This window comes from Delphinapterus leucas, chromosome 3 (assembly GCF_059928025.1).
Source record: "Delphinapterus leucas isolate spDelLeu-1000000601 "Yukka" chromosome 3, BTC_Dleu_Yukka2, whole genome shotgun sequence".
NCBI classification, from domain to species: Eukaryota; Metazoa; Chordata; class Mammalia; order Artiodactyla; family Monodontidae; genus Delphinapterus; species Delphinapterus leucas.
In genome coordinates this window covers 52,246,190-52,258,305 of record NC_143131.1, presented here as the reverse complement: position 1 = coordinate 52,258,305, position 12,116 = coordinate 52,246,190, and the positions used below count along the sequence as shown (strand labels likewise).

The 12,116-nt window shown below is 39.2% G+C and overlaps 1 protein-coding gene across 7 annotated transcripts in view; it reads right to left on the bottom strand.

Moving 5' to 3' along the window:
* Nucleotides 1–11,400, bottom strand: part of RNF180 (ring finger protein 180) — a 298,759-nt gene extending 287,359 nt beyond the window's left edge. For 2 of the 7 annotated variants that reach the window (XM_089908901.1, XM_089908908.1), the window contains exon 1: nt 11,159–11,397. The gene's annotated coding sequence lies outside the window, so the exon portion shown is untranslated. Of the gene's footprint in view, nt 1–11,158 lie in introns of all 7 variants that reach the window. The other 5 variants (XM_089908904.1, XM_089908907.1, XM_089908900.1 and 2 more) reach the window with 4 other exon arrangements.
* Between the last annotated feature and the right edge of the window lie 716 nt (nt 11,401–12,116).

The window sequence follows — 12,116 nt, the reverse complement described above, 5'->3', positions numbered from 1 at the left end:
AATAAATAAATAAATAAAAATTCTAGGCCAAAAATTATGGTTCTAATCACCAAGGCTTTACTTTTTGAAAATCTGAAGCATTTTATCTTCCACACTGAAGGCAGAGCCCTTGTTAAAAACACATAACAGATCATTACTTTCCTGCACCCTTCAGGGGCTTCCCAGTGCTCTGCCGACCAGGCTGCTGTCTGTCCTCAGTCCCAGTCTGCTCTACAGGCCCGCAGTCCAGACTTCTTTCCACTCCTCCACTCCACTGGCTCACTCCCCCTGCTCCTACCCCTGGATCCCTGGAAAGCTTGCCCCTGGCCTCCAGGGAATAGAGCCATATCCTTCAAGTCTCAGCTTAGATGCCTCTCCCTGGAGAAGAAAGGGGAGTGGGTCTTCCTTGACCTATTTTTTCCCTCAATGACCTTTCCAATTCTCCTTCAGAACATTCATCATGCTTTTAATTACTTGTTCCATGTCTGTCTTCCTTGCTGAGTTGCAAACTCCTTAACAGTTTATAACAGTGCTAGCGTTGGGCATTAATCAGTTGAATGAATGAGTGAATAAGTAAGCAAGCATAAGCAAGACATTCTTATGCATTCAAAAAAAGGCATTCTTTCCTTACTCTGCTTAAAGTCAGGATACAACTTATTGGCATCACCAGGGTAAATTTAGCAAACACCACCAAAGGAAGCTGGTCTCAGCCTTTTAATGATGTTATAGAGACTGAATTTTAGAAGCTCCATTTTAGAATATGATCTGAGCTTCATGACATCTTATGTGGTTTGATGACTATATGTCACTGGATGTGTTCAAATTATTTATAATCCTCTTTATGAAGCTATCCTTCAGAAAATAGTACTTTTCTCTTTTTAATTAGCAATGGGACAGAAAGTAGTATACTCTCCATATTTTTTAAACTAAAATCTCTACATATAAAACATGAATTCAAGGGGTTGGAATTATTTTACATACTACTACTATTTTTGAAGACAGTGATTACTAAATGGCATTAGCTCCTTTAATCATCAGGACATTCCTGTGAAGTAGGGATTAACTCCATTTTATAAATGAGGAAACTGAGGCCTAGAGAAGTAAAGTAACTTCCCAAACTATCTCCATCATTTTATGAGGAGGAAGTTCCTATTTCTAGAATCTTGAGATTTCTAAGGACAAGAGAAGTGAGGTCGACTGAAGTCCTTACAGAGAGTTCAAAGTTGAGAAGGGGGAAAGTGCTCTCTATTAAGTCACTTACTGGAACAGAGAAGGCAACAAACATCATTGGCTGCCCTTCCTCTATCTGCAGGCATTTTAGGTGACTACACTAAGAAAAGCAGAAGGTAAGGCATAGAAGCAGTAACTAGCTCTAAGCTTCAAGATCTATATTGTCATGATCAGCTTTTGGGTGACATCAGAAATACACTTCTTTAGCCATTCTAAAAATAAATCAGGGCTCAATAAGTTAACAAGAGTCCACAAAAAATGCACACACTCCTATCTAACCATATGAATTTTAGTGCATTTTACTTTTAACATTTGTTTTGCCTTTGCTTACTCCCCACTTTTTTGGAATTACAGAATCTACATCATGATATACCCAATTTGCTATCATTTATTCTCCTGTTCTTATAAGTTTACCACTGTCTGGCAGCAAATGTTTCTGCAGACAGCTATTCTAAATAGTCCTTCAGCATGGATCTCCATGGAACTCAGTGATACTTAGATGGTGTGCTAAGACGAAGATTTGGTTTATAATCCTGAAACAGCCATGCTGCACCAGTTGTTTCTTCTGTCTTCCCATTCAGTGAGGTCCTTAGAGGCTCCTGAAATAGGCAGGGTTTAGCCTGCCTTCTTTAAATGTTTCCAGACATCTAAGGCACTTAACCTATCCTACATTCTGAACAGCTATTCTGACTCTCAGTAAATCCAATATCCTCAGTTTCACAACAAAACTTTTAATGGTGATTAGTAAGATCCCCTAACAAAATTGATTTAATTAGTGAAATTTCTTTCTTTAAAGTTCAATTTTTTGAGAATAGCATTATTTAAGAAAGTAGCCATTGCACTTTACCCTTCATACAAAATCTTATAAGGAACCTCAAAATATCAACGTGATAAAAACAATGAGGGGGTTAAATATTTCACTGTTTGCAGAACCCCTGAACACAAATTGAGCACTAGGGATATAAAATACCATATTCATGTGACTAATATATATCAAGTCTGAAATTTATGTCACATTCTAATTCCTTTCAATAATATATCTTCCTTTGTCCCACAGTATTTCAGAGGTTTCATTTTAGATTGCTTTATTTCTTTTTCTTTCTATACATTTCAATCATGGGGGGGATCTACTGAAACTTAGTGTTAAACAGACAAGGTGAGGAAATTACCCATGGTCACTTTTCTGCCCACCTGCTCAGATCTACGGTGGCAGAGCTTGCTGATACACAAAGCACTCAGTCCAGTTTCCCTAACAGGCCTTCACCACCTGGTCCTCTGTTCTCTACTCTGTTCTTCACAAGGGGCATCTTGCACTATCTTTTATTGCCTGTTTCTCTGGGAGAGCAACTGGCGTGACCCATGATGCTGCTATGTATTATTACCAGGGTTCTGTGTGTCTCAGGTCTCCAGATGCTCTGCAGCACCCACCACAAATGCCTTACATTCTGCCTAGTGGCTTCTTGGAATTTGCTGGGAACCCAGAAAGTGAATTGCCTGAATTTATCAGGCAGTCTGTATCGAGAGGTGAGGGTGGGATACGGATTTGCAGGTGCTGATGTAGAGAAATTCCCTTCAATCGAGGACAATCTGCTTCTTAATTAAGGTTACTTCCCCCCAGCTTTAGTGTTTTAGGAGTTTTTTGCTTTTTAGTTTTGCGGTGAGTTTCCATTTTATTCTATGTTTTCATAGGAGCTTTAAGAAAAATGAGAAAAAGCTACATTGGAAGCTGCTATTTAGATGCTGTTTTTGAACTGGGAAACTTTTTTACACAAATTGTTAAGGATTAATAATTTTATGTATATTCCAGTGATAAACTGTGTGGCATGTTTATTTCTTCATTTATTTATTTATACTCTATCTAGAAGGAATTTATGAACCTTAAGGAAGAGAGCTGCAAACCTTAGAAAGACCAAGGTTATGACGACATGTTGAGTCATAAAACTGTTTCAAAACACAGAGCAAAATACTGAAAATTTTTAAATACTGGTATCTTTTAAAACTTCAGTATAAGAAAATACAAACAAAATTAAGAGACAACCCACAGACAGGAAGAAGAAACTTATAAATATAAGCAAATGATTAATATCTACAATGGATTCTACAATACAAATTTTTAAAAAGATAAGTCTCCAACAGAAAAATTAACACAGAATATAAAATCACTATTGCCAGAAGAGGAAACCCAAATGGCCAACAATCATATGAAAAGTGCTCAACTTCACCAGAAATTAGGAAAATTAAAATTAAAACAAGATACCATTTCATGCCCATCACAAGTCTGACAAGACCAAGTGTAAACATAATACAAAGCAACAACAAAAATCTCATAAACCACTATGGGGAAGTATAACTAGACACAACCATTTCAGAAAGCATTTTGGCAAGATCTGCTAAGACAGAACGTGTATATGTGGGTCTGCAGTTCTACTTCTAGGTTTTTATGTACTTAAGGAAATATTATATCATAAAAGAATGTTCACTTTCGCAACATTTTGTAGTAGCAAAAAATTAGAAACAACCAACGTTTCATCAATAGGAGATTTGACAAATTAATTTGTGCTCATTGATACAATGGAATATTATATAGCAATGAAAGTCGATAAACTAAAGCTACATGTATGTAGAAAAAATTCCAAGGTATGTTAAACAAGGAAAAAAAAGGCTGCAGAAATATACATGGTAAAGAATAAAACACACAGCATAGTAATAGCTACAAAAAATTAAAACATGCGCAACAATGTTTTAGTTTGTTTACTGATACATGTATATATAGCAAAAGTATAAAAACATGAATGGAAATGATAAATACCAAGTTTGGATAATGGTAACCTCTTCAAAGGGATCTAAGGGGGGCTTAAATTTTATGTGTAATGTATTTTTTCTTAAAAAAGTCAGAAAAAAATAAAATGTTAATATAAGGTTACATGGTGGAAACATGAATGTTCATTACATTACTCTCTATACTGTATATTTAAAAGGTTTTATATCTATATTTAAAAATTTAAATTCATTTGCCTTAATAATATGGAAACCACATATTTTGCATCCTATATCATGAGCACCTCTCAATGTGAAAAATCTAAAACATCTTTTTTGCTTTGAAGAGTCCATAAAGCAGCATTAGCTTTCCATTTGAGCCTTAATTACTGAGGAGTGCTACATGTACATTAAAGGGGGAGGGGGAAACGATGACCAAAATGATTACCTGTGCTAGTGCTTCTCACATTTGTGCATCTGAAATATCTGAAAGCTTTTTAAAAGAACAGATGTTCAAGATTTATCTTAAACCTGCTTGAAACAGAGTATCTGCAATGAGAACCACATACAACAAGACTGAAAACCACTGATCTATGAAAATGGCACAAAGAGAAAAATGAGCAATCCTGACTAATTCAGACAAATCATGGGGTTAGAATGGTGATGGGGCAGTTTTCCCAATGACTATGCAGAAGTTCTGTGTCTCCCACCTGGGCACTGTACAAGCAAAACACAAAATATGAAAAAATGAAATCACTGAGAAGACATGCGTAACGATACCACCCCAGCTAACATCACAAAAGAGGGACAGTGGTTCTTATGAAATGCATCAATCATAAAATAAAGTGTTCTTGGATGTTAGTAACTGAATTAGACTAGAAAGAAACAGGTATGCCTTTTATGAAATAACGACAGCACAAACAGGCTTACGTAACTGTAATCAAAACACTCTCTAGATGATATGATTATAGCACTGGATATTCTTTGCCTCCCTCGCCCCCCACTCCAGAGGTACTTTCCACCCTACCTTGCTCTATTTCCCAGGAGGCTGACTTTTGACCTGCAAAAATAGGGCCCCCTAATCTTCTGCCTTCCAGTTGGATTTGCCAGTGGGAAGCACCACCAGGAAATCAGAGGGCTGGAAGAGAGTGAAGCTGGGGTGTTTATTTCCCCATCCTTCCCAATCACAGAAAGGCCGGAGGTCTAGTCAGGCAGCATTCCCCACATAGCTACCCTCTCTGGGTTTCAGTCATGATCCAATTCTCTCACCCCTTCAGGTCTAGGGATGATAATGGTTCCCACTATTGTTAGTCCTGAGATGCTTCACCATCCACTGTTGGTTTATTTTAACCCAGGAACACTTTTAATATTAATCTTCTGAACTACTCCATTTTGAGCCTGCTATGTATTTTCTACCAGAACACTGACACAATTATGAAGCATGAAGATATTCTACCCTACTCTCTTAAGTAATACATCTTTTGTAGATCTAACCTTACAAGTTGAATATGTCCAGCTAGTATCCAGAGTTATAGGTGCTATACATGATTCAAGAAAATATATATCGAATATTTGGCCTGTGCCTTAGAGGGAGAAAAAACTAGGTGGAAAACAAATTCATTCCTACTCCTGGGTATATATCCAGAGAAAACCATAATTCGAAAAGATACATATACCCCAATGTTCACTGTAGCACTATTTACAATAGCCAGGACATGGAAGCAACCTAAATGTCCATCAAAGGAAGAATGGTAAAGAAGATGTGGTACATATATACAATAGAATATCAGCCATAAAAAAAGAATGAAATCATGCCATTTGCAGTGACATGGATGGACCTAGAGATTGTCATACTGAGTGAAGTCAGATGGATATCACATGATATCGCTTACATGTGGAATCTAAAAGAAATGGTACAAATGAACTTATTTACAAAACAGAAATAGAGTCACAGATGTAGGAAACAAACTTATGATTACCGGGGAGGGGGGGAGGGATAAATTGAGAGATTGGGATTGACAAACACACACTACTATACATAAAATAGATAATAAGAACCTACCGTATAGCACAGGGAACTCTACTCAATGCTCTACAATAACCTATATGGGAAAAGAATCTAAAAAGGAGTGGATATACATGTATGTGTAACTGATTCACTTTGCTGTATAGCAGAAACTAACACAACATTGTAAATCAACTACACTGCAAGAAAAATAAGTTAAAAAAAAACAAATTCAAGGCCAAAATAAAAGAAATTATCAAAAACAGAGAGTAATTAACAAATAGAAAGATATGGTAAACTGAAAACAAGAACTAGGGAGTTAGGGAAGGATTTCTGGGAAAAAAGTAGTATTCCATCTGGGTCTTAAAGGGTAAGAGAGAATTTAGATAGCATTAGCAAGTAGAATGGAGAGGAATGGGCATCTTGAGCAAAGAAAATAATATAAGCCAAAACACTAAATTGGGAAAGGGTATGGTTGTTGGGTGAGCAAAAAGTATAATGTCAGACTAGAGTAGAGCAAGCTTTATTTAGGACTCTACAGCCTTAGCTAGTTCTAAGTCAGACAGGTGAAACTATACAAATATTAATTATACAATTTATATATCTTCCAGGAGACCAATGGTCTGGGAACGAATAAAACCAAAAATTCAAGCAGAATATGGCTAGAAAAATATACCTTAGTTTTAATTTCTAACTCTATTAAATAAACTTTAACACAGTCCCCAATTTACTCATTATACAATGGGCCCACATATCTATACTATTCATCCCATGCTGCCTAAATTGGTGTTCATATTTCAATTCTGGCTCGTTGGAAAATTTTTTTCACCAGGCTTATGAATAGGCCAGGAGATTCTCAATCAGAATATGCCTCATGCTTATCTCAGCAATTTTATGAAAGATGTTTTGAAGTTGCTTTTAAAATCTGTGCTAATGACCTACTGCTTGTTTCTAAGGTTTTTCCACCAGTTACATCAGGGAAAGAGATTACAGAACTTGAAGGCAGTTCTATTATTAATAATCTCTAATATTTCTGCTTGCTACAGAGAAATTTATCAAGACAAAAAAAAAATGCAACAGCTCCAGTTTCCTCAGCTACATTTTGTAAAAGGCTCACCATTCAAGTCATTTCCTCAAATATTTTCTAAAATCAAGAAAAGCAATAAAACACCTTGTTAATTATGTGGTTAATGTTTACTGTACCAAAGATACTTAGCTTTGGTTAATATAATATTATTTTTGTACACATTATTTTATACTAGGGCCAAAAGAAGATATTTTAATGTGGGCATCTTTATGTCACCATTTTATTGGGGACTGCCTACTTATTGGGGCTGTTCTGATGCAGGGAATTCTGATGAGACCTCAAAAATGAACTATTAACCTTCCAAAATGAGAAAAAAATTCATGTTATACATGAAACAGATATTCTCATCCCTTCCCTCTGCTGTCTTCCTTTCTGAACCAACTACTTTCCACCCAAAGGTGGCAATTAAAGATGAAGTAAGGTCAGAGATTAGAGTGAGGGTCAGAGGCAAGGTACAATTCATCAATGGAATGAGATGGGCATGGACCAATACGTGGGAGACAAACCCCTGTATATGACCAGAAGATAATGTTTACCATCACAGTTGCTCATCTTAGAAAGGGCCATGCTAGGGGAAAATTTCTGCTTGCCAGCTGGTAATTTATTTGTCACTTCAGTAATCTGCATATCAAAATAGGTGATTTCTTTCAAAGTTACCATTTACTCTCATTTAAAAAGAGAGACTTGGCTGCTAAGTAATGGAACTTTTTTCCATTTGAATATCAAAAGGATAATACCCCTTCTTTTCATATGCTCCTTATTATGTATTTATTATTCAATGGAATGGAATGGGGTATATTTGCAGCCACAATACTATCCCTGTTCTCAAGCTATTGACTGCATGGAAAATTCCCTACTTCTGATCCCTCAGAAATGATTTCATATGTTTATCATAAAACTCCTGCTTGATGACTTTAGAGGACTAGGCCAATATCTCCTTAACTGCTAATATAGTTATAACAGACTTCTGACACTTATATGATATATAATATATATAATACAGATACAAAATTTTCAAACAATCCAGAAATGAAGAAAATGAACATATCCAGTAATTGGTGTGATCAAGAAAATCTCTCCCACACACAACTTGCTAATGATTTTTTTGAAAATAGCAATTTCGCATTTTGATGAGGCCATTTTGACCTAGCTATATTACACTCAAAACATATAATGTGGAGCTAAATTTTGATTCTAAATTATTATAAAGATTTACACTTGCATGTATGTGAAGTTCAATTTTTCATATGAAATACAGCCACAACTTAATACAGTTCCAGTATTATATGTGGTTTACTTAATGTATTCTACTTGAATAAATAATTGATAGGTTGCAATCCAAATTATTACTTTCAAAATGTTTAACAATATGCAAATGTACACATAGATATACATATATGTATTACAAATGTATACAAACCTACAAGTAAGCAGTGCCCATTTCAGAGTAGTCACTCTGGGAAGGTTACTTCTAATAATCTTGCCATTAATTAAAACTATTTTTTAAAAGATCTTTTGATGTGGACCATTTTTAAAGACTTAATTTGTTACAATATTGCTTCTGTTTTATGTTTTTTGGTTTTTTGGCCCCAAGGCATGTGGGATCTTAGCTCCCTGACCACGGATTGAACCTGCACCCCCTGCATTGGAAGGCGAAGTCTTAACCACCGGACTGCCAGGGAAGTCCCAAAACTATTTTTAAAACACCCTTTCAAAATTGTCTACATAGCCTTCGTGGTAACTGTTTAAATATCCTTAATAGCAGTAAAATCTTGAAGGTAGAGCTGAGTTTTGCAACCATGCAGAAATCATTCTGCCAAGTTTAGCAAATAAAAGAGATGTTCAAACTGAGTCACATAGTTTTTGATTACAAAATATAAACCAAAGACAAGTACTTATAAAAGAGATTCTAAAATCATGTTTTTATGTTGCTTGTAAATCAACTAAATTTTTCAAATATTCAAAGTAATCGTGAATAGCAGCAGCACTTTTGGAACAAGTATTTAGCCTCCTAAAATAACTACCTGAAATGACCACTCTAAAAAAAACATAACTGACAGCAAGTTTGGGGGAAGGGGTAGTGTTTCATGACCCTATAGTCACACTTCAAAGTCACAAAGCAGCTTTCTTCCAAGGGGTTTAAAATATTTTCCAGACACTACTTCATTAATTCTCCAAATATCCCTTTATGAGAGATAGGACAGATTATCATTCTTTTTTTTCCAGAGTGCTGAGTGAAGATGGTGTATGGGAAAGAGAACTGTGTTTATTCCATGAGTCAGTAATTAAGTCTAGTCATACTGTGCCCTAAAATGTGTGCTATGTAGTTAGCAAAATTTAACTGAACATTTTTTAGCTTTATTCTGTTTGATAAAAAGGCATTATATGAGGTAGATGTGTCATAAAATATTACAGGGATTAAAATGATTATTAATTCATACTTGACTGGAAGAATTCTTGCTTGATGTACAGGAGTTACTTATTAAAGAAACTAGTGTCTATCCTCAGATACACTAATAAAAGCCTAATTAAGTCTATTTTATCAAGGGAAAAAAGCTTGTTTTTTTAAAGACTCTTTTCCTTGAATTTTAGAAGAAAAAATATCTTCACTTTGAAAGACCAAATATATAAATGAAACAAATGAAGAAAAATGGGGCAATAAAAGATCTATTGGCAAAATCATTTAAGAGCAAACCCTAGGGAAATGGGTAAATTGTCGATGGCTCTGGAGAGAGAGCCCAACATAATATGCACATGATTACAAGTTAATTTTCATTGAAATTATTAAAATGATTATTCTTCTAAATGTTTAATTCTTTTGTATGAGAAAAGAAAACTTGCTGCTCAGGCACACCACGATTCCACTTATTCATTAAATAAACATTTAGGGTTTCTGCTATGATAATCACTAGGTATACTGGGGCTCTCAGTGGCCCCATTTTTATATGGGAGATTAATGGTTTGACAGATGAAAAGACGAACAAATTTAGTCCTTACTACGATTCCAGTGATCCTATTCAACAAATGGAATGATTCTGGTCTTTTAAGTATCACTTTTAGGGGTACTAGTCCAGGAATATGAAAGGGCTCAACTCTATTTTTTTAAAGAAAGGTTTTAGTAATTAATGAGTAAATAAAAATACGCCTATTAGAGGGGCACTCAGCGCTACATTTTGTTTGAGGTTGAGTGACCGGACTGAGGACAACTCTGTCAGATAAGCTCTAATCACAGCTCCCACAAGGGCTGCCTGCTTATTTTTGAAATAATCACTTTTCCTCATGGGTGCCTTAGCTGTCTAGTCTATAAAATGGGTAACTTAATAGTAACCTGTCCACACAGTGCTCCTTTGAAATTGACTAATGAATGCTCTCCCAGGTGTTAAAACTATTAGATGCTACAAAAATACTGAGTACTGTCTCGAAAAGAACTCGGTGATATACACATTAGAGCTAATGAGGGCACTAATAATAAATCCCCGCCACCCTATGGACCCTCTCCCCACCTCCGCCCCGCTGCATTTCAGAGCTTACCCATGACCTCTGCCTGACAACAAGTCTGTACACTCCGGACCCGAGGCTGCAACAAAAGCAGCTGAAACGCCGATACCGAAATGGACCAGACAAAAGAAAGTGGGTCTGTGGGAAGGGAACGGGCCGTGGGAGGGGGTGTGTGCCGACTCGCCCCACAAGCTCTGAGATGAAACCGGACACAGCGCCTCAACTCCCACCTGGAGGGCGGCCCACACCGGCCCCGCGGCGCCCCACCGCCGCCCCGCACGCCCCCGCACGCCCCAGGCGCCGCCCGGCTCACGTTTCCAGACCCCGTGTAATTCCACTCTCCCTCCGGGTCGCGCCCCGAAGCCGCCACCGCCACCGCCACCGCCGCCGCCGCCGCCCCGCAAGCCTCAGGTGCGAAAGTTAAACCGCCTCCGCGTCACCTGAGGCCGCGCCGGGAAGCGGCCGGGCCAGCCCAGCCCAGCCTTCTGCGCGTCCTCCCTGCGCGAGCGTGGGGCCCGAGCCGCCGCGGCCAGGCAGGGCCGGGCCGAGACCAGACCCTCGGGCGGCCGCACCCCGCCGGGCTCCAAGCCGTCGGCCCTCACCTGCGACCGCGTCCCGGAGCCGTCCGCTCCGCGCGTCGTCCCGGAGCGCCCGGCCGCCCGCAGCCCGGCTCTGAGGACTCGCGGCGGCAGCTCCGGCGGCGGCGGCTCTGTTGGCGGCGATGCAGGTTCAGCGAGACGGGAAGCGACAGGAGCCAAACCCCGCGGAAAGCGCTCGAGCTGCGCCGGCGGCCCGGAGCCCGCGGCCTCGGTCTCGCCTCACGGGCGCTCCCCGCCGCCTCCAGCTCTGCGCACCCACCTCAGCAGGTCCCGGCCCGAGCCGCGCGTGGGCGGCGCCCCGCCCCGACCCTTAGCAGCCCTGCCAGCAGCGCCAGCTGCGCCGGGCCGGGCGGCACCGAGGGAAAGTTGTGCTCTCTGGTCAACCTTTTACCAGAGCAAAAGAAGTTGCGAGTGCCTGCTTCTCTCGTGGCCTCACCCAGCCCCTCCTGTAGTTCAGAGCTCCGAGCCCACCTGCTGAGCCCATTACCTGCTCAGATCGGCTGGCATCCCCCGACCCATCTCCACGCCTAGACTTTTCCTAAGGCAGCGCCACTATCTGAGTTTACTTTTCCCTTCTGATGTCACTGTCCTAGTTGCTTACCTTCTTATGCCTAAAGTTCCATCCAAGTGCAACTGGGATTAACTACTAAAGTGTTTTTGTTTCCACTCTTGACAAATTACAGTTGGTAGGTGAGTTCATGACCCGCGGTAAATCAAAAGCGCTTAGTCAGGGGGCTGCTTTGAGTAAATGTGGACTTGTCAGCACGTCGTGAACTCTGGATTCAGAGCAATGAAAATAGATGATCAAAAGAGTATAAATAAGGTTTGGAATATAAAAAAGCAAGTTTTATTAGTTGGCTTGAGGAAGGGGAACGAAGCTGGGTGGGGGGACCTCAAAGGACTGTACAGCTTTCTCTGCTAGATATAGACATTTCCATTTACCTGACTGGCTTATTTAGAG